The sequence below is a fragment of the Equus quagga genome, chromosome 11, assembly GCF_021613505.1.
Source record: "Equus quagga isolate Etosha38 chromosome 11, UCLA_HA_Equagga_1.0, whole genome shotgun sequence".
NCBI classification, from domain to species: Eukaryota; Metazoa; Chordata; class Mammalia; order Perissodactyla; family Equidae; genus Equus; species Equus quagga.
In genome coordinates, this window is record NC_060277.1 from 111,086,550 (window position 1) to 111,110,263 (window position 23,714).

The window sequence follows — 23,714 nt, forward strand, 5'->3', positions numbered from 1 at the left end:
TACCCTGTCAAGTAATTTTATCTTCGTATCTCTAGGCAAGTAAAAGTCTTAGCTTAGTCTCACATGGGGGGGTGTGTGTGTAAATATGGGTGTGCTGCTCTTTTATTGAAAATGTCATATGGTATGTATTGAAATTGGCTTAGACCTTGAGCGACCCTGAATCCCAGATGTTTTCTCTGTGAGTGTGAAGAGGTGCCCCGCCCCCTCACCCCCAGAGTTTTCTCATACCCGAAAGGTTGAAAACCTTTGAACTTGGGCTTTGGCTCTTTATAGGATTTCTTTCCTCTGGGAGTTTTAGTTGGTTGCTTAGTTGTTGATTTGCATACAATAAATCCCTTGGGAGTTTTTAGGTTCTCAAAATGCAAATAAGTTGCCAATCAATGGGTAAGATTTTTTTGAGATCCTCACACTCATTAGGATAGCTACTATCAAAAAAACAGAAAATAACAAGTTTGGGTGAGGATTGGAGAAATTGGAAGCCTTGTGCACTGTTGATGGGAACCTAAAATGGTACAGCCTCTGTGGAAAACTGTGGCAGTTCCTCAGAAAACTAAAACTAGAATTACTGTATGTGCCAGCAATTCCATTTCTGGGTATATACCCAAAAGAATTGACAGCAAGGACTTGAAGAGATAGTTGTACAACCACATTTGTAGCAGCATTATTCCCAATAGTCAAAAGGTGGAAACAACCCAAGTGTGTCTGTCATCAGAGGGATGAATGTGGTATATCCATCCAGTGGAATATTATTCAGCCTTCAAAAGGTATGAAGTGGTATCTCATCGCTGTTTTAAGCTGCATTTCCTTGATGATATATGATGTGGAGCATCTTGTCACATGCTTATTTGCCACCCCTGTATCTTCTCTGGTGGGGTATCTGTTAAGATCTTTATTCTTTGTATATTTTGGCTAACAGCCCTTTATCAGATGTATCTTTTGCAGATGTTTACTCCCAGGCTATGGCTTATCTTCTCATTCTTTGGAGTATGATTTCTTTTTGTTGATCCACAATATACTAAATTTTAGTACTAGGAAGTATATTTTTGTTAATCTGGTAAGCCAAGAAACTATAATGTTTCCCAGTGGCTTTCAAACTCGACATTATTTTCTACATTGTCTACAAGTACTCGGAATATGCCTTGAGCACTTCCCTGCTACATCTGCTTGTGACTGTTGGTTTTCTGAGCTGCTATTAAATCTGGAAGGTTTGATGTTTTTATCACGAGTCGCTGTGCCCTAATTCTGTGTGAACTGAGGTGGATAATTTAAAGAAAAAGCTGATTGCAGTTTTAGAGACATCGAATCCAAAAGAGGCTCATTTGGGCATTTCTTTTTGACTCCATTTCAATTCATAGCCCTCTTTTTTTCTTTTCTTCCTTAAAATGTTGTCAGATATTCCCAATTCTTCAATCTTTTTGTTTATATTCTAAGCCTGTTTGACTTTCTTTTTTATTGGTTTAGTTGTCTCTGTTTTACACTTTAAAAGAGATCTTTTAAGATAATTGTCACACGAACTGAAAGCACAGTTTTGATGACATCTTGTAGGCTCTGTGAGAGCACATATTGAGGAAAAGCAGCTTTTTTCCCTCTACTTCTTTTGTGTGCTTACAACCATTCAAATAAATGAGGAGCCAGCAAACGCTTCCCGTCGGCGTGTCGGGTGAGGGGTCCGCTGGGTGGATGGTGCTGTCAGAGGAGCCGTGCGGGGGTGTCCGGGCTGGTTCTCCTCCTGCAGGTGGCAGACCCAAAGCTCCAGCCTGTGGGCTCCGTTCTGCCAGTGAGGACTTGTTTGTGTCCAGAACTGCGTTAGACTGAAGGCCGTCGCCTTCGCATCAGCAAACCCTGTGACTGGGGACCCTTGACCCCAGGCTCCGTGTTTTGCAGGACCAAGTACACTGGGTTTGTTAGACAGTCTGTTTTCTTTCCTGAGAGATCACTTCTTTCATTTCATTCCTTTCTGGATCCGTGTAATCATTAAAACCGGCAAAAGTTGAGCAGCCCCATGCGGGTCAGGATTATTTGTGCCTGTTCATGTTAATTAATTTGCTAGATGGGCCACAGCACATTCACACAGTGCCACCAGGCCCTCCAAGATCTGACTTCCCAAGGCTAATTTTCTTTGTTTCCAGATTTCACTAATAAACGTTGAGTGCTTAACCGTCCCAGGCGCTGTTCTAAGCACTTTACAAGTATTCTAAGCTAGGTACCATTATTATACCGGTTTTATACGCGAGAAAGCCGTCTATAAACAGCAGTGAGAAAGGCACAGAGAGGTCAAGTAATACACCAAGATGGCAGAGCTAGTAAGTGATGGAGCTTAATTAAACTCCAGGTGTCTGCTTCAGAACCTAGACAATTAACAGCTGTGCTCCAGCTGTGTTACAGGTGGCTGTCACGGCTGGATGCCAGGATTGTCACAGCAGAAGCAATATGGAGACAAAACTTGTTTTCCAGTTGCTTGGGGGACTGTGGTGGGCAGAATAACGACCCCCGAGGGGCCAGCCGAGTGGCAGTGTTTAAGTTTGCACACTCCGTTTCAGTGTCCAGGGGTTTGTGGGTTCAGCTCTCGGGCACGGACCTGCACACTGCTCGTCAAGCCGTGCTGTGCCAATGTCCCACATACAAAAATAGAGGAAGATTGGCACAGATGTTAGCTCAGGGACAATCTTCCTCAAGCAAAAACAGGAAGATTGGCAACAGGTGTTAGCTCAGGGACAGCCTTCCTCACCAAAAAAAAAAAGAAAGAAAAAGAAGGAGGAGGACACCCCCCCAAATATTTCCATGTCCTTATCACTGGAACCTGTGAATATATTACATGGTAAAGGGGAATTAAGGTTTCAAATGGGATTAAGGTTGCTAATCAGCTGACCTTGAGATGGGGAGATTATCCTGGATTACCTTGGTCTGCCTAATGTAATCAGAAGGGTCCTTATAAATGAAAGAAGGAGGCAGTTCAGGGTCAGGGTCAGGTTCAGGGTCAGGGTCAGAGTGACGTAATGAGAGGAAGACTCAACCTGGCTGTCTTCACAAAGCAAAAATAAAATCAGCTTGTCTAGAGAAAAAGGTATGTTCCTTCTTGCTGTTTCACCCACTCTCTGTAGTCTTAAACTTTGTTGTTTTCTCTTTTCACCAAATATCTGGCTAAAAGGGTTTTCTTGGAGTCAAAGTACTGAATTGGTGCCCTTAAAGAAGGTAAAAAAAAGTCCAAAAACTTCCTTCAGTGTTGTCAATGCAAAATCACCGACAACCATTCCACAGCAAAGAGAGAGAAAGTGAGTTTGACTCCAGCCGGGGTGAGGATTATAACCCGGGAAGGCCTTTTCCAGAAAGGAAGAAAGCGTTCCAGAGAAGCATGGTTTCCAGGACAGTCTAACACCTTTTTAGAACAAAGAACATACATTAAACACGCCCAGGATACTATTCATCAAAGTTTCAGAGACGTGTTCAGTTGCAAATGAGCAGGTCAGTGCCACCTTGATGCTGGGAAAGGGACTAATATGGGAGGGGATGCACACATTCCTATCTTAAGAGAGTGAGTTCTTCACTTTAATGGTTAGAGCAGAGGTACAGTGTGTGTTGGACAGGCCATAAGTCAGGCTTCTTTAGTTCAAGCCGAACCACTTTTGAACCAGAAATTACCCCATATACCTCAATATGTGAAAATCTCTCGTCAGTGTCCAGGAAGAAATCACTTATCCGGGCACAGAGAGGGAAGAATTGCCCTGCTAATGGTCACTTATGAGATTTTCTCCAATTAAACAGCCTTCTCCTTCGTGCCGTGGTCTCTGAATGGGCTGGGCCATTCCTCTGTGGGTAATGGCCAACTTGCAATAGATTGTCACTACTATTAAATTTTTTTTCTGCTTTATCTCCCCAAACCCCCCCCGTACACAGTTGTATATCTTGGTTGCACGTCCTTCTAGTTGTGGGAGGTGGGACGCCACCTCAACGTGGCCTGACAAGTGGTGCCATGTCCGCGCCCAAGATCCGAACCCTGGGCCGCCACAGCGGAGCGCGCAAACTTAACCACTGGGCCATGGAGGCGGCCCCTAAATTTTTTTTTTTAAGAAAGAAAATGACACACATAATAACCTGTTTGAAAAAGCCCCTTAGTGGTCATCAGTGTTTGTGTTCTGGCTGTAGGACAGAGTGCAGTGGATAGCTGTCCGTAAACTTTTCTTACCGCTACAGAACTGATCAGCTGCAGTGAAATAACCTGAGATGTGCTCTGTGTTCCAGTAGAACTTCCTGTATTTGTACCTTTATAAAAACCATACCCATCTCAAGCGTATGACAGAGTGATGGCATGGTCATACTCTGCAATGACCAATGAGAGTTATGGGCTTAAATTCAGGGATGAGTAAGAATAAGTAAGTTAATATTGCAACTTTCAACATTAAGTACATTCCATATTAATGAAAGTTAACCTCAAGAGGCGGAGACTTACATCACTGAGGGGAAATGGACAAATTCCTAGAAAGACACTGAAATTGACTCAAGAAGGAATAGGAAATATGAAAAGCCCTATAAGAAATAAAGAAATTTAATTAGTCATTAAAAATCTTCCCACAAAGAAAACTTCAGTCCTAAATAGCTTCACTGGTGAATTTTATAAAATATATAAAGAAGAAATAATACTTATCCTTCATAAATCCTTTCGGAAAATAGAGGAGGAAGGGAACACTTTCCGACTCATTCCACAAGGCCAGTATGACCCTGACACCAAAGACAAAGACATTGCAAGGGAAGAAAAGTACAGTCAAATATCCTTCATGAACAGAGAGGTCAAAATATTAGCAAATCCAGATAAAACAAACATATAAAGAGGATTAAACAACATGACTCAGTGGGATTTAGCCCAGGAGTGCAAGATTAGTTTAACATCCAAAAATCAATTAATATAATTATGTCATTTTTCAGCACCAGGAATTCTCCAACATCAAGTGGGTGTCCTACAAGTCAATTCAGTTCTGACACTAGCTAGCCAGAGTTAGCACAGATCCCATAAGTTGAAGGCTCGGTCCCACAAGACAGCCCCCACTTCAGATGCCAGCCACAAGTCTTGGCTGTGCCTAAGGTTCTCGTACGTCTGCCTGGCTGACCACCAACTCAGGGGCTCCCACACTCCTCCCTCAGGTGTGATAATTCTCTAGAACAACTCACAGAGTCAGGAAAGTGCAGCTGTACCTGAGGGTTACTGTAAATATTCAATAAGAACATGATTACCCTTTGACCTTGTTCCCAACACAGACACAGAGGAAATGAAGTTAATCTTGTTAATTTGCTGTTTCTTCTTTAACCTGAGGGGTGACTCAAGGTTCACAAGGATTTGTGAGCTTGTTTTGCAGAAGAAAAGAATGACTTTAAGGAAGATACATCACCAGAGAACCAGCCCCCAGCTGCCAGTTGACAGTGAGAAGTCTGATTGCCTAAGGGCTTATCTGGAGTGAAAGAAACACAGATCCCCTTGGTTTCTCTGAAACTGCTCCTCCCAAGCCTCTTAGCTCCTTAAACCCCGCTGCTTTCTTCTTTTGTTTAGGCAGACTTGATCTATGCTCCTGCCTTCTCATTTTGACCAATTCGAACATACCTTTCTCGTCTCCAAGCACCGATGTCTCAGTGATTGGCTTTTTGAGCACCGGGCACACAAAGGTAAGATTAAAAGTTTGGTATCAAAAGCACTATATTTACTATTGCAGTTTTATTATAAATGATACAACTCAGGAACAGCCAAATGGAAGAGATACACAGGGCAATGTAGGGCTGGGGGCACAAAGCTTCCATGTCCTAGCTAAGCATGCCACCCTCTCAGCACATCGATGAGTTCACCAACCCAGAACCTCCCTGAACCTTGGTCAAGAGTTTGTATCAAGATTTTATGAATTAGGTCTGATTGATTAAATCATCGGCATTGGTGATTAACTCAATCTCCAGCTCCTCTCCCTTCCTAGAGGTGGGGCTGAAGTTCCAACTGTCTGATGATGCTGTTGGGTCCCCAGGCAACGAGCCCCGTCTTGAAGCTATCTAAGGGCCCACCAAGAGTCACCTCATTAGCATAAACTCAGCTATGGTTGAAAGCGGCTTGTTATGGATAACCAAAGACGTTCCTACCACTCAGGAAATTCCAGGGGTTTTAGGAGCTCTGTGCCGGGAACCAGGGAAAAAGACCGAACATATATTTTTTATTGCACTACAGTAATACACCATATTAATAGAATAGAAGACAAAAATTACATGATTGCTCTCATCACAGAAAACACGCTGGACTCCAACACCATACATGGTCAAAAACAAACAAACAAGGGCTGGCCCCATGGCCAAGAGGTTAAGTTCACGCGCTCGGCTTCTGCAGCCCAGGGTTTCACCAGTACGGATGCTGGGCGTGGACATGGCTCTGCTCATCAGGCCATGCTGAGGCGGCGTCCCAAATAGCACAACCAGAAGGACCCACAACTAGAATATACAACTGTGTACTGGCGGGGGGGTGGGGGGCGGTTTGGGGAGAAGAAGAAGAAAAAGATTGGCAACAGTTGTTAGCTCAGGTGCCAATCTTTAAAAACAGACAAACAAAAGATAAATACCGCTCATTAAAGTAGGAATAGAAAACTTCTTCAACCTGATAGGGGCATCTACGGAAAAACCCACAGCTAACATCATGCTTAATGGTGGAAGATTAAATGCTTTTTCCCTAAGATCAGAAACATGGCAGATGTACACTTTTGGCACTTCTGAAAAAAGACCAAAAAACAAAGCAAAACAAAAAGCATCCAGACTGTCAAAGAAATAAAACTGTCAATTGCCGATGACAGAATCTTGTATGTAAATAATTCTAAAAATACACACACACAAACACCTATTAGAACTAATGAGTTTATGAAGGTTGCAGGATACAAGATTAATATAGAGAAAGCAATTGTATTTCTATTTACTGGTACTGAGCAATCTGAAAATGAAATTAACACAATTCCATTCGCGATAGCATCAAAAAGAATAAAATAGTAATAAATTTAACTCAAAAATGCAATGTATATTAAAAACTACAAAGCATGGCTGAGAGAAATTAAAGATCTAAATAAATAGAGAGAGGTATGTTCACGGATGGGAAGACTCAAATTGTCAAGATGGAAATTCTCACCACACTGAACTATAAATTCAATGCAATTCCTATCAAAATCCCAGCTGGATATTTTTTGTAGAAATTGACGAGTTGACTTTAAAATTTATAAGGAAACACAAAGGACCTGGAATTGGCAAAATGATTTTGAAAAAGAAGAACAAACATGGAGGGACATTCACTTTTTTTTTTTAAAGATTGGCACCTGAGCTAACATCTGTTGCCCATCTTTTCTTTTTATTTTCTTCTTCTCCCCAAAGCCCCCAAGTACATAGTTGCATGTTCCAGTTGTAGGTCCTTCTGGCTCTGCTATGTGGGATGCCACCTCAGCATGGCTTGGTGAGCGGTGCCAGGTCCATGCCCAGGATCTAAACCAGTGAAACCTGGGGCTGCTGAAGTGCAGCACATGAACTTGACCACTGGCCACGGGGCATGTCCAAGACAGCACAGTGTTGACGTAAGGACAGACCAGTGGAAGATAACTGAGAGTCCAGAAATCCTTACTTTTATGATCAATTGATTTTCGGCAGATGTACCAAGACAATTTCGACAGAAGTACCAAGACAAGCATTGTCTTTTCACAAATGTTGCTGGGACAATTAGATATCCACTGCAAAAGAGATGAACTTAGACCCTTACTTCACACCATACATAAAAATTAATGCAAAATGGATCATAGATCTAAAGATAAGAGTTAAAACTATAAACTTCTAGGTGAAAACACTGGAGAAAATCTTCATGACCTTGGTTAGGTAAGAGTTCTGAGATATGACACCAAAAGCGTGATCCAAAAAACTGATAAATTAGACTTCATCGAAATTAAAAACTTTTATGCTTCAAGGGACCACTCAGAAAATTCATTCAGAATTTGGGAAGATGGGGCTGGCCCGGTGGTGCAGCGGTTAAGTTTGCAACGTTCTGCTTTGGCAGCCCGGGGTTCGCCTGTTCGGATCCCGGGTGGGGACATGGCACCTCTTGGCAAGCCATGCTGTGGCAGGTGTCCCACATATAAAGTTGAGGAAGATGGGCACAGATGTTAGCTCAGGGCCAGTCTTCCTCAGCAAAAAGAGGAGGATTGGCAGCAAATGTTAGCTCAGGGCTAATCTTCCTCCAAAAAAAAAAAAAGGAAAGACAAGCCACAAACTGGGAGAAAATATTTGCAAATTTTTATCTGATGAAAAAAAAACCCCAACCAACTTCCATCCAGAATATATATAGAGACCTTTTAGAATGTATTAGTAATAATAAAATCCAATTTAAAAATGGGCAAAAGATTTGATTTCACCAAAGAAGATACATGAATGTCTAATAAGCACATGAAAAGCTGATTAGCATCATTAATCCTTTGGTAAATGTAAATTAAAACCACAATGAGAGATCACTATACACCTAGGAGAAGAGGATTACTATAATGAAAAAGATAGACAATAGCAAGTGTTGGTGAATGTTTAAAGAAACTGAAACTCTCATATATCACTGCTGGACTATAAAATGGCACATCTACTTCGGAAAACAGTTTGGCAATTTCTCAAAATGTTAAACATAAACTTACCATATGACCCGGAAATTTGACTCCTAGGAATTTACCCACACGAGACAGGTACTCGAATGTCCATAGCAGCATTATGTATAATAGTCAAAAACGGGAAACAACGGACAGGTGATCAGCAGGTGAATGGATAAACGAAATGAGGCATAATCCCTACAATGGAACACTACTCACCAACGAAAAGGAATCAACTGATTCTTGCTACATCATAGATGACCCTCAAAATGTAGAGGAAAGCAAACACAAAGACCACACACTGTAGAATCCCATTTATATGAAATGTCCACAAAAGGCAAATTTATAGAGACAGAAAGCAGATTAGTGATTGCCTGGGGGTAACACCAGAGATTAACTCCAAAGGGGTACAAGGGAACTTTTTAGGGTGATGAAAATGTTCTAGAACTGGATTGTGGAGATGGTGCACAACTCTAGAAACTGCTAAGGAGTCACTAAATCACAGTTACAAGGAGTGAATATTACACCAATTTTCCAAAAAGGAGGAGCTGTTAGATACTTGAGATGCTTTCCTGACGGCCTCTGATAGATTGTTCCACACAAGAACTCATCTGTCCTTTGTATTAGAATGTTTACGGGAAATGGAATTCAGGGCACCAAGAGCAGATCTGTTCCCTGGCGCGCAGTGGGGAGTGAATGAACACTGCATTTATTGATGGAATTCATGCTGGGCCATTAAGTATTTATCTATGAATGCACATGTGACTTGCTTTCGATATATTGGGCCTCTCCAGCCTCTGTTTCCATCTTCAGGCTTGTTGTTCTTTCTTTGGCCGTTTGAAACCCAGGCCTGTAAACATGCGTCAGTTCCTGATGCAAACCAAGAATAACCTGGGGGAAAATTGAGCATCGGCTCTGACTCACGGTGACACCGGTAACAAAAGGACAGTAAGGTGTTGCTCACGTTCACAGCACGAACATCATACGCCCACAGGATTGGTCAGCAGGCCTTGGGTTTTGACTAGGTGAGCCAGGAGGGACATACCAATACGCAGTGGCACAGTGCTTCATCTTTGCAAAAACACGCGCGCCTTAATCCCACTTCAAGGAGCAATCTTATTCTTGTTATCGCGTGAAGACACAAAACGGCGAGGTTCAATTGTACTCAAGTCAAGAGCGAGCCAGCAGAGTTGCAGTTAGGACTCAGGCCAGCTCAGTCAAGTTCAGGTTTGGGCTGCAGCCTCTGCCTGGAATTCTGTGTGGCTCAGGCCCTGAGGCCATTTCTGCGGCCTGCGCTTTTGAGTGAAAATAATTCTCCTCCTGCAGCCTTACCTGTAGAATAAAACTTCACATTTCTACAAACTGACTTTGCAGAGCCCTCTCAAGGACATTTTCACTCGAGCCTCCCAAGAACTCGGCATAGACGTTAGGAGAGAGGAATTAGCATCCTCGTATTATGGCTCAGAACTGAACTCAGAGAGATGGGGACTCACCTAGCAGGGCAGGCAGGTGGCACTGCCACCTCGGAACAGACTTCTTTCGACCGCACTCGGCCCAGCTGCCTCTCAACATGGCCTCTGCCTAGGTGCTCACTAAATTGTTGGGTTAACTGGAATTCCAAAAGTTGAACTCAAAGTGTACGGCATCTCTTTTCTTTGATCTAGTCCAAAAGAATTTAGTTACTGAGCACATCAGAGAAGCTTGTGGAAGCATTGCCTCATCAGGATGTGGGGAGCATAGGTCTTGTTTAAGGTCCATTAGAGCTTGGGACTAACATTACCAGATGTGGAGAGTGGGTTGGGAAGATCTCGGAAGCATTTAGGGAGGAGTAAATTGCTGAAATTTCCCAAGTGCATCTGAAACTGCAGCACAGGGCTGAGATGCTATGCCGGGGACGTGGGACTGCAGGTCCCAGCACTTGCTGACTCAGTCTTGTTTGTCTCTATCTCCAAAATTATGCTCTTCTGTGCAGATTTTTTGCCACTTGTCTTTCTGTGTTATTGGAAACTGCACGGTTCCCACAGCAAAGCCAATTTAAACCCAGCCGAGCCTGCAAGTATTAACACTTACGCTCGAAAATGGAAAAAATGACAGAGCCTGCTGAAGAAAGGTCTCAATGCCCTCTTTACCAGTGTCGCCGAGGGTGAAGAGATGAAAAATGACCTCAGGGGGCTGCAGAGTGAATTTCATTTCATGCAAAGAAAAATGAGATTAAAAATATTTCAAGGCAATGAAGTACCTTCAAGTGCCCGCACTGGGCGAATAAACCAGCAGTCTCAGTGTTGGGGGAAAAATGATAGGAAGGAGCAGCATCTGTGCAGAGTGGAGGACTTAAGTGGCAGGTCATTTGTGAAGTGGGAGTCACAGGGAGATTCAATGTGGCTTCTGGCTAGGGGAGGGCCTCTCGGAGTTGCTGGGAGCTGCGGGCCCGTGCAGTCCCTGTTCCTGTGGTTTTCAGCCCATGAGGAGATCCGAAGGCACGTCTCTTTCATTCTGCTGTTTCTCCCTTTTGTGGTCCAGAGCCTTGTTCTTGAACATATCCCTTTCTGGATTTCTAGAGCAGGGTTTCTTAGCCGTGGTGCCTTTGACATTTGGGCCAGGTCCGTCTCTGCTGCGGGGCGGTCCTGGGCAGTGCAGGATGTTGAGCAGCATCCCTGGCCTCTCCCCACTAGATGTCAGAGCACCCCACTCCTCCAGGTGTGACAACCAAAAGCATCTCTAGATATTGCCAGATGTCTTCTAGGGACATCTCCTCCTCCTGCGGAGAGCCGCTATTCTAGGGGATGGCAAGAATTAGCTGAGACCAAAGACTTCTGAGGCATTTTGGCATTGAAAGGGACCGCCTCGTTCATAAGGGGCCAAACTGACGTCTTTGAGTAAAACTGTCTCCACAGAATTTGGCACTTAACGGTTGGTTGGATGTGGTAGACAGAATAATGGCCACCCAAAGACGCCCACGTCCTAATTCCCAGAACCTGTGAGCCTCACTCGGCAAAACGGATTCTGCAGTTGTGGTGAAGTTAGGGCTCTTGAGATGGGGAGGCTGTCCCGATGATCTGGGTGGGCCTAGTGTGGTCACAAGCTTCTTTTTTTTTTTTTTTTTTTTTTTTGGGGAAGGTTAGCCCTGATCTAACTACTGCCAATCCTCCTCTTTTTGCTGAGGAAGATTAGCCCTGAGCTAACATCCGTGCCCATCTTCCTCCACTTTATATGTGGGACGCCTGCCACAGCATGGCGTGCCAAGCGGTGCCATGTCCGCACCCGGGATCCGAACAGGCGAACCCCGGGCTGCCGAGAAGCGGAATGTGCGAACTTAACCGCTGTGCCACCAGGCGGGCCCCGGTCACAGGGTTCTTGTGAGAGGGAGGCAGGAGGGTCAGAGAGGGAAAAGGCAAGGAGACCCACTCCCCTGAGGGCCCCCAGGAGGAAGCAGCCCTCCCGGCAGCTTGGTGTGAGCCCGTGAAACCACATCAGCCCTCTGACCTCCACAGCGGTAAGAGAAGAAGTCTGTGTTGTTTTAAGCCACTAGTTTGTGGTAACTTGTATTAGCAGCCACAGAAACCAATACAGTGGGTAATCATTATTTTTCCTCAGCTAGACCGAGGCTGCTGAGCGGGGGCCGGCGCCCTGTTTTCTGCACTCCTACAGCACAGTGCCGTTTGTTGGGAGGGCGGTGCTGTCCTCACAGAGGCAGTGTTTCCCATAAGCTTTGAGATGAGGGCAAGTCCTCTTTCCTGGAGGGCCCACCTAAAGCTGATGGCCTGGACTTTGAGGTGACCTCTAACCCATCAGCTGATAGGACTGCAATACCGGAAGTCAAGCTGTGAAGTGACGCAGACCCTGGGGGCCCTGGGAGTCTGCTTTGTACCCTCCTCTCCTCCACGGCGCCTCGGTCGTGCGTATCCAGCAGGCAGCCTCTCTCTTAGAGCCATTGGACTTTTCTTCTTGACAGTTGGCACTCTGCGGGGCTGTCAAATGCAGCTGGGACAGTGTAAACTCGAGGACCCTTTTCCCATTTACCGTGGGAATTGGGTTGTGCAAAAACTTACCGATTTCATGCATTCATTAAGTTTCACTTTTTCAAAAAAATTTTAAAGATTTTTTTTTTTGAGGAAGATTAGCCCTGAGCTAACATCTGCTGCCAATCCTCCTCTTTTTGCTGAGGAAGACTGGCCCTGAGCTAACATCCATGACCATTTTCCTCTACTTTATATGTGGGACACCTGCCACAGCATGGCGTGCCAAGTGGTGCCATGTCCACACCCGGGATCCGAACAGGGGAACCCCGGGCTGCCGAAGCGGAATGTGCGCAATCAACCACTGCGCCACCAGGCCGGCCCCTAAAAGATTTTTAATAGACTTAATTTTTTAGAGCAGTTGTAGGTTCATGGCAAAATTGAGTGGAGAGTTGAGAGAGGCCCCATACATCCCTTGCCCTTATAGCTGCGCAACCTCCCCCGCTATAAACATCCTGTGCCAGAGTGGTGCATTTGATACCGTCTAGCAACTTCCACCAACACATCATAAACACCCTATGTCCATCACTTACATCAGGGTTCACGTCTGGTGTTGTACATTCTATGGGTTTGAACAAACGCATAATGACATGCATTCACCACTGTAGTATCACACAGAGCAGTTGCACTCAAGTTCGCTTCTAACGCAGACTGGAGACCACAAGAAACACTTTGCATGTCAGGATTGGCTCTCTCGGTAGAGATTTGGCGTAACTCCCACGTAGCTTCACCTGGCACCTATAACTTTGGCTAGTTGTCTACTAAATGTATATTTTTTTGTTATAAGGAGGAGCAGGAAAGGATGCAACCAGGTCAGCGTAAAATGCTCCTGACTTCAGGAAAAACTCTTTAAGTCATGCTCACCTATTGGGATAAATTCAGTGAATACCAAGCACCTATGGATTTTAGGGAGCAAAAGCCACAGAGCTCGGCCCTCCCAGAACTTCCAGGCCAGCACAGCGTCACTTAGGGAGCTCGGCAAGCGCTGGATACAATCATGGTCTGCTGTCCTAGGATAAGCCAGGATTTGCCCAGATAATACAGGGGAACTTTCCCAGGAGAGGGGAGAGCTGGCCTGCAGGGCGTACATTAAACAAGGCCGGGCAAAGCTCCAGAGGCCAGACCACTCACTGGCCAGAGCTTCTCTCCCAGAGCCCCTTTTTCCGTCCTGGGATTGTTGCTTGCTCTTATGGGAGGCTGAGGAAGAATGACAAATGAGAAACCTGGGTTCCAGCTGGGGGCCTTTAAGCAAGTCGCCGACTTTTCTTGCCGGATCTCCTCATCTGAAAATGAGAGTTTGGACCTGACGGGTCCTAGGATTTCTTTTACCCGGGAAAGACTCTAATTCTTACCCCAGTGGAGGTCCTGCTGGACCAGGCCCGCCTGTTTGTTTCCGTGTTCCTGGTCAACCAAACACCCCAACCCTTAGCTAGCAGCCTCAGATTAATTCTAAATGCTTGGGCAAAAGTTTCAACCATGTCCCTGTAGCCCTCTGGTCCTGCATTGCCTGCAAAATGGACAAATTCCAGGTGGAACCGGTCTCTGTCCACGAGGGGGTGTGTAGCAATTACCGTGCTGGTTTGCAGTCTTACAGGAAAGGATCCTCAGGTGCAGAAACCTGGCCCCTGTCCTTTCACACCCTGCAGTGGGCGTCCCTCTCTTGCAACTGGCGCCTGGAGGTAGTTGCCTCCTTTTTGTGTGGCTCAGACGGGGGCCGGGATGGGAGAGGAATCGAACCGGCAGAATGGACTCGAATGAGATTTAAACTTCAGCTCAACCTCTCCAGTGAAGCTTCTGCTGCCCTGTTCTGACCGCCACCTTGCGCAGCCCTCCTCTGCGTTGGTGAGGAGGCATCCGTCACTGTCCTCTGGCCTGTGGCCTAAATTCTGATGTTCCTATTTAAATCCTTGAGTTCATAGATTGTCCTTATCTTTCATTTCCTCCTTGAAAGGCACCGAGAACTCAATTTGTGGAAAATTGAAAACCTTTCCACATATTACTCTTTTGAAAGTGGCTTTGCCTAAAAACATAACAGTGTACGAGCTCCAGGAGGAGGGACTCATTTAATGCTTGTTGCCCTTGACCTGAGAAGAAAACACGAACAGGAAGGCTGGGAAGTTGCAGTTGAAACCAACGTATAAATTCATTTTTTAACCAAGGGTCTATTTTTTCCCCAGCACTAGAATTCCTAGAAAGTACACCAGAAGAGGAATATATGTATTTTGCCAGAGAACCATTTAATGCTGCTGCAGGCTGCCAAGAAGAGGCCAGCAGCTCAGCAGTGGGTGCAAAGGAGGGGCCTAGCCCGCTGTCACGGCGTCCTGACTGCTGAGCACTCACAGCTCTGGGGGGATTCAGGGACGTTTTTCCTCGTCTTCTGGGCTCTCTGTGCTCCCCTCTGCTTTTCCACGTGGACATTATCTGGGAACCCTTCGGCTGGCTCCGGGGGTCATCTATCCTTCCTCCATATCGGGGGAAGGATCCTCCAGCCTTGACACCTGCTGTAGTATCCCTCAGCACTTGCCATCAGGAAGCCACAGCTGCCGTCCAGCCGAATCTGCCCTTACTGGGACTTTGATGAATTTCCCTGTTCTTTGTTTAGGACAAGCCAGTTACCCCTCTGTCTTGGGTTGAATTGCGTCCCCCTAAGGATATCTGTGCCCTAAACTCTGGTACCCGTGAATGTGACCTTTTTTGGAAATAGGGTCTTTGCAGATGTGATTAAGTTGAGGTTCTTGAGATAAGATCATCCTGGGTTTACAGTAGCCCTGAATCCAATGGCTGGTGTCTTTCAAAGAGAAAGGAGAGGGAGGTTTGAGATGGAGATGCACAGAAGGAAAGGGGATGTGAAGACGGAGGCAGAGACTGGCGGGGTGCAGCTACAAGCCAAGGAGCGCCGAGGATGGCCAGCGACTCCCAGAGATTCGGGGAGAGGCCTGGCGCGGATGCTCCCTCAGAGCTTCCGAGGGAACCAGCCCTGCCCACACCTTGACTTCAGACTCTGGCCTCCAGAGCCAGGAGGGAATACATTTCCCTTATTTTAAGCCCCCAGTTGTGGTAATTTGTTCCAGCAGCCCGAGGAAATGAATATACCTTCTCCCCAAGCCTTAAACTTTCAACACGGGTGTGCGATGGCTGAGTCTCATTTTCAACTTTCGGTTAAACAATCCCATGTTTTTGAATAATTTAAGTTCCAGGACTTCGTTTTGACGTGCATCTCCTCGGGGCCTGTCTGCCTTGGGCCACGGTAGCCTTCAAGCCTACTCATTCTCCTCCCTGACTTCACCCGGCCTCCCCACCGCCTCTGGTGACCGCCCATGGGACTAAGCGGGTGCCTTTCTCTCCTCTTCCTGCCTTTTCTCCTGCCTTCCCTGCGGTGGGCTGCCTATGCCCTGAGGCTGGTTGGCAAATGTCATTAGCTGAAAAGAGTCCCAGAGGGCTAGGTTCTCTCCTACTTTGTCCTCAGTTCTCTGTTGATTTCCTGAAGACAGACTTTACCTTTTGACAATTTCTCAGCTTGCCATAATTGCTTGGTCTCACACTCTTGGGTAGAGAGGCTGGGAGCCCACCCACTGCTGCTAATTCCTTCTGTGGGAGAAGGTGGGTGGTCCAGATTACCCCAGAGGGCACCAGCTCCCGGCCTGCGGTCCTCTGGCACAGGGGAGCCCCACTCTGAAAGGAGAGATTTCTGCTCCAACCTGGGCCAAGGTCTGAGCAGATAGGGATCCCCTCTGCTCCCAGCTGCCTCCTGTGGGCAGAAAATTACAGGCCTGCAAGATAGGAGATTGCAAAGGCCCAGGCCAGTCTCGGCCGGTGGAGGTCCCCATGGAGTGCCCCGCAGGGAGCAGGGAGCCTGGCTGGCGGCTGACCTACCACACAGGCCTTGGAGCTCCTTGTAGGAAAGATGGAGGCCCTGGGAAGAACGTTCTTCCTCTTCGCTGAGGTCAGAGGAACCCACTCACTCCCTGAACAGAATCAAGTGTCTTTCCTTAGGTGGGCAAAGAGGAGGTGCATAAGAGAATTGCTTGCGGTCCCCACTCTTCTCATCCAAGATTCCAGGATTAACTCTGCCCCTGGATATGATCTCTCTCCAACGTCTAACTTTGCAGGGTTGGGTTGGGTCGCATTAAGGCAGGTTCTTGACACTCAGCGGCAGTAGTGGGACTGAGGGAAGGAGCTAAGTGCAGAGAGCAACCAGCAATGTGAGCAACATACTGAGAGAGTCAGCTTGCTCTGGTGCAGCGCACTCGCCCACCCCAGGGCTGCTTCTCCAGCAGGAGCCACTCTGCCCTCCCCCTCAGGGTGCCCCGCCAAGGAGGCTGCCTTTCCCAAGGCCTCTGCTGCTGGGAGCAGGTGTAGGGAGGGCCCCTCGTCCAGGAGCAGAGCAGGAAGCTTCACGGTGTGGGTGCTCAGGGCTGCTGAGGCCATGATGCCCACCCTGTGCCACTAGGTGGTCCAGGGGACTTGGGGACAGGCAGACTCAGCATCAATTACACTCTGCCACTTCCTAGATGTCCTCCTGGGGGAGCGCTTTACCTCTTCTGGGCCTCGATTTCATCTGCAGCCCTGGAGAAATGGCTCCTTCATGGGGCTGTAGTGACTGTCCTAGGCCGGTGAGGCCAAAAGGAGGTATGAGGCTACCTTGCGTATAGAGGAGACCCTCGATAGTCTCAGTGACTCTGAAACGTCACGTGCATCCCCCTCTCCTGGGGGAGGGAGCACGCTGAAACACACAGCAAGGTTGAAATGCTGTTGTCCTTTCCCGACAGTGGATTTTGCCCCTGGATCCCAAGCTGAGGCGGAAAGGGCTGGGTCAGGATGGGAAAGGTGGTGAGGTGGTGGGGTCAGCCCTGGCTGTGACCCCAAAGCTCCAGATCTGGCAGGTGAGCTGCAGGAGGCTCTGTTACTTTTCTGGCATGGGACGTGTTTTCTGGTGCTGGGGACAGCTGACCTCCCACTCAGCATCACTTCACAGTGACATTCAACCCCCCGTGAGCTTCAGGGCACTTCACAGTCTACAGCCAAATGACGTTACGTTGGAGCTGCACAGGGTCTTTGAAATCATCTAGTCCAATCTGTCCTTTCCTGCAGCTGAAAACATGGAGTCTGTGGCTAGGTCACTGCAAGGGCCGCCTGCTGGGTCCTGGGTCCCTGAAGGAGGCAGCATGAAGGAGGAAAATGGGGGGCCACAGGCTGCACCCCCAATTAAGTATGAGCCTGGATATTAGGACGAGGTGAAAGGAAGGGGGGGTGGGTGTTGGGAAGTTCGGGGAGCCTGGAATTCCCACGCTCAGCGCCATGCCCGAGGGCTTTCGAGGACACGTATGTTTTAGAGGAACTGTTTGGTGAACTCTTCCAGCATCATTTTCACCCCGTAGCACTCAGGGAATGGGACAAGGAAAATTGAGTTTTCCCTGGAGAGGAAGCAGGAAGGTCCTGGGCTGGTGCTGCCTAGACTTGGGGCATGGGCGTCTCTGGGGGGCTCCAGGGGCTGCTGGTCTGAGTCAATTTCAGGATCAAATACTATGCCCTTGGTACTGCTTGAATATATTTTATTTTTAATGTAAGCACATAGTACTTTTATAACAAAAAAACCCTCAATTAAAAAATTTTTATTTAAAAAAGTCAAATTATTGCACAACATTGCGAATGTGCTAAATGTTGCTGAATTGTACACTTTGACATTGTTGGTGCTATGTGAGTTTCATCTCCAAAAAAATCGAAACAAGAGGAATATTGTTATAAACTAAGGAAGATTAAAGAGTCATATAATCAAATGAAATTCATAAACCTAGAAAAGACACCAGTTTGAAAATAAGTAGTTATAAAAGACATTCTTGAGAAAATTTACACATTTGGACACGGATTAGAGACTAGATCATTAGATAGATCATCAGATGATATTATGGAATTATTGTTAATTTTCTAATGTATGATTATGGTTTTACGATTATATATGAAATTGTCTTTACATATTGATTACATACGAAATACGTATGAAATTTTCCTTGTGTTTTGAAGATTCACGCTGATATATTTAGAGGTGAAGTGTTACGATTTTTACAATAGACTCTGAAATTGTACAGCTAAAATATATGAGAAAAATAAAGTACAGATGGCAAAATATCAAAAAAGGGTCAAATTACTCTTTTGGTGACTTCCTCCTAACATCCTTGATGCTCTGAACTCTCCCCTCCCCTACACACATGCACACGCACACACACACAGCCCTGCCTGTTTCCTGCTATTGCTCCTGGATGCCAGGAGTCGCTGCAGCCAGTCTTGAAACGCAGTGATTTGCTCCCACGCCATTTTAATTTTACCAACCTCAGCTGGCCGTCCACAGCTTGTGGTTCCACCCGATTTCCCGTCACGTTTCCCACAGCATCGCTTCCAAACTCCGGGCACCCACCTATGGTGGTCCTCCGGACACCTGCCGCCTGCTCGTGCCCACCTGGTCTCTTGTCTTCCAAGCTCTGCGCCATCCTGCATTTCCTTCGCCAGCCACTCTCTCCGCCCTCCTGGCTGGGCAGAGGAGGGTCCCTTCTTCTCGGCCGTTTGACGATCCGTCAGTAGGTCGATTCTTGGCCTCTCAGAGAGCTGAGCGCAGGAGGTGCATCAGCTTCCTGTGGCTGCTGTAACAAATCATCACAAATTGGGTGGCTTAAAGTGACAGAAAGTGATGCTCTCACAGACATCCACAACCAAGGTGTCAGCAGAGCCGTGCTCCCTCCGAAGACTCCAGGGGAGGATCCTTCTCTGCCCCTTCCAGCTTCTGGTGGCTGCAGGCATTCCCTGGCTTGTGGCTGCCTCACTCCGATCTCTGCCTCCGTCTTCACTTGGCCTTCTTCTTCTCCCTCCCACATCTCCCTCTGCCTTTCTCTTCTAGGGACACTTGTCATCGGATTGAAGCCCAACTGGATAATCCAGGATGATCTCATGTTGAGCTCTTAATGACATCTGCACAGAATCTTTTTCAAATAGGGTCACCTGCACGGGATTCCAGGAAGTGATAAATATTTTGGGGGGGCCATCTTTGGGAGAATGAATGTGCACTGGGGTGCCGCTGCAGCTGGGTTTCTGAGCTGTCCTTCCCTCCCGGGACTCTCTAAAAGCTGGCCTGTCCGACTGCCTGGCATCCTCTTTCACATCGGCGGCTCCTCTCCCAGCACCTTTCCCTCCCCTTACAAACCGCTCCCAGTCTCGTTTGTTTGTTTTGTGTGTGTGTGTTTTCAGTTATTTTATTGAGGTCATGTTGGTTTTATAACCTTGTGTAATTTCAGGTGTACATTATTACATATCAGCTTCTGTATAGACTGCATCATGCTCACCCCCAATAGTCTAGTTTTTACCCCTCACCATACACATGTGCCCCTTTACCTCTTTTGCTCTCCCTCCAATCCTCTTCCCCTCTGGTAACCACTAATCTGTTCTCTTTATCCACGTGTTTGTTTATCTTCCACATAGGAGTGAAATCATGCAGTATTTGTCTTTGTCTGGCCTATTTTGCTTAGCATCATACCCACAAGGTCCACCCATGTTGTTGCAAATGGGACCATTTTGTTTTTTTCATGGCTGAGTAGTATTCCATTGCATGTATATAGCACATTTTTAAACCCCTCCATGTCTTGAACACAAAACAAACTGAAGAGTATTTTTCTCAAGACCACTAACCCTGGAACTTCATTCATCCCACTTTCCTTAGCTCCCAGATGGCCCAGAGAAGCAGTCCACACTCCTGGCCTCACGTGTTGCGCTGCCCTGCCAGCCGGCCACCCCGCTGCACTCTGCCACCTGAGACGGAGCCTGCCCGCGGGGCTCCGGGACCGCGGCTGCTGGGCGGGGCCACCTAGGCCGCCCGGCCTCTACCACAGTTCCTGCCTTGGGGCCTCCCCTCCCTTCTGCCTTACAGCAGCTCCCTGCTGGGAACACGTGGGCCAACCAGGGTTTGTCCCAGTGCGGAGCAGCCCTGGGTGGGTTTAGCTCTACGTCTCACTAGCCGCATGACGACTTGGGCAGGCCCCGAGTCTCGGGCCCTCGGGCTTAGCTGCGCCAGGATCACAGGCTGCCGGGGTTGAACGGGACCGAGTACCCACAGGTGCGCTGTGGCTCTTCCGTGTGTGGGGTGTCCTCCAGGTGAGGGTGAGACAACTGGGTGTGAAATAAAGCCCGAGGGGCCCGAAGCCCCAAGACCTCCTGCTCCGCGCAGCCTCATCCTCTCAGCGTGGTGGAGGGTTTCTTCCTGTGACCTATACGGCCAGCCATCAATCGCTGCGTAATGAGGCTCCACACCCGCTGTCTGCTGGCTGGAGAGATGTGCACATTTGCCGGTGAAATTCTATGTGGGCTAATTAACACGGGGGGAAGTATTTCTCCTGAATTATTTACCAGCTTCCAGGAGAGCAAACAGTCATCGTGGCGTCTTGTTAGGGCTGTGCCAGAGCCTCTTTTCAGGGGAGGGTTTTGGGCAGCCCTCCAAGCCCTGGGTTGGGGGAGAAGCGGTACTTCCCTAGCTCTTGAATGGCTTCATTTCAGGAAGCCACGGGGATGCTCATCTGTATCACCAGAGGTGTGGACTTAATCCTTAAAGCCAGAGGAAAGTGCCCTCATGAGGGGGTGCTGCAGGGGAATGCTAGAAAGAGCCTCCGATTCCTTTCCTTCTTTTCAAAGACAAGGGCCGCCTTCTCCAGGGCGGCTGCCCTCAGAGAGAGCCAGAAAGGGGCAGGCAAGACAGAAGCCACAGACTGCTTGGTAACCTAATTTTGGGAGTGACAGCCCGTCACTTCTGTGTATTCTGTTTGTTAGAGGCAGGCCCCTCAGTCCAGCCCACACTCCAGCGAAGGGGATTCCTCAAGGACACGAGGTGGGGATCTCTGGGGGCCATCATGGAGGCGGCCCGGCACCTTCACTGTCTGCGGGAATGTGTGTGTGCTGGGGGAGTGGGGTTTGGTTTGCAGGAGCTTTGTTAACACCCGCAGGTTTATGGATCAGCAGCATGCCTTTCTGGCTATGGAGAAGGGATAGGCCCGCTCAGCAGTCCATTAAATTTATTCGACTTTATCAAACTGTACACTTTGCAAACAGCTTGCTTCTGTCTTTGATAGAGCATCCAGTTAAAATCCATAAATTACACACATGCGTAGCAGCAGGTAGCAGCATATATAGGAAAATGCCAGCGATAAAAGGTCAGCATGAAAAGATGTTTTGCCAATGGTTCTAAGTCTGCAGACGGGGGCTCTGCCTGAACGATGGGCAGGGTGAGACTTTATCCTCCGGGGCTGCTGGGCCAGACCTGCGTTAATGCATCCACACGATTGTGCTTACCCTGGAGAAAACAAGGTCTTTAGACAGTGGGTTCTCTCCATTGTCGCTGCTGGTAAGATGACTTGGCAAGCCTCAGCTCTGGCCAGAGGGGACAACCTTAGTGAGCAGGCCAGGCCAGCTCCTTAGGCCACTGGGCAGAGTACTGGCGGAGGGTGGGCAGGAATCAGGCCATTTTCTTCCCTTTGCTGAACAAGTGTGTATTTTAAAGCAACTTAGAATCCCAGGGATTTACAGGGTACGCTGTGGGCATGTCGTCCCATTCTATTTAACTAAAGGGCACAACCTAAGAATGAGGACTTTGGGTCAGGACCATTGACCAGGCATTATTCTGATTTATCCCTTCCTCCTCCAATAATCTGTTACCCTTTTGGGGAGCCCCACTCAACCTGGGGAAGCCTCTGGTTCTTCTGGAAGTGTGACGTGGTAGCAAGTGCACGGCTTTGGGACAGGACAGACCCTTTAGGATCCTGGCGTTGGGACTTCTCAGCTGTGAGATCTCAATTTTCCTGTCTGTGAAATGGGGATAATAACACCTACTTTGCAAGTTAGGTGAAGATTAAATAAATTATACCAAGAGCCTGGCAGAGTAACAGACATGACACAGTCACACGAGATACAGGTTCTCTCCTCCCTTCTCCCCGCCCGCTAAAGGCAAAGTCACTCTGCTTAGCACTTCCTTCCGGGAGTGTCTCCCTGCCAGCGGTGATGCTGTCAAGAGCAGGGCCTCTTGTGGCAGGAGAGGCTGCAGCATTGACCACATGACTATTGCGGGCCCCCCCAGTGACAGCGCCAATCCATCCCTCTGCAGCGAGTTTTACAGCCGAGCAGACTCCCTGGTCCTTTGTGGGGTGATAGTGGAGAAGGGGGCTCCCAGAGTGTCATGGACTGGATGTTTTCATCCCCCAAACTCATAGGATGAAGCCCTAATACCCAGTGTGCTGGTATTTGGAGATGGGCCCTGGGTAGTTGATCAGGGTAGATGAGGTCATGGGGTTGGGGCCCCCATGATGGCATCAGTGCCCCTGTAGGAAGAGATATCAGAGAGCTTGCTCTCTCTCTCCGCCATGCGAAGACACAATGAGAAGGCCGCTGTCGACAAGCCAGGAAGAGGGCTCTCACCAGAGCCTGACCATGCTGGCAGCCGGACCGTGGACTTCCAGCCCCCAGAACTGTGAGACAATAAATTTCTGTTGTTTAAGCCTCCCCCAGTCGATGGTATTTTGATGGTGGAGCCGAACAGAGACCCTTCCAAGCTGCCCCCCTGGAAGCTTCTGCTTTGCCCAGCAGCAGCTGCTGTCCAGCATAGTGGCAGGACGTCGCTTTCTGTGGGCGGCTGGGACCCAGAGCACCTGGATGGAAGAGAATGCAGTCTTCTCAGAAAGAGCTGCTTGCTGTTCGGCAGAGGTTAGGGTAGTGAAGGGGCAGTAACTGAACGGGTCGTAGCCCCCGACATTCGGTGGCCTCGCATGACCGAGAGAAAGGCACAAGAGTCCACTCTGAGCCAGGGCAAGGCTAGTGAGTGTCTTTGGAACTGTTTCTGTTCTTCCAAAGGCCAGCTGAAAGCACCCTTCCTGCAGAGACCCTGAGGGCTCAGTCAGGGAGGACAGCCACCCAACCCGGACCAAAGAGGGTCCTCCCCAGCCTGGGGGGCTGCCCTCATCACTGATCCCTGCAGCTTCAGCAACGACCCCCGGAGAGTGGTCTCTCTGACTCTAGCTGGTTGTTTTGAGGTCTTCAAAGCAGGGCCGAGGGCCCC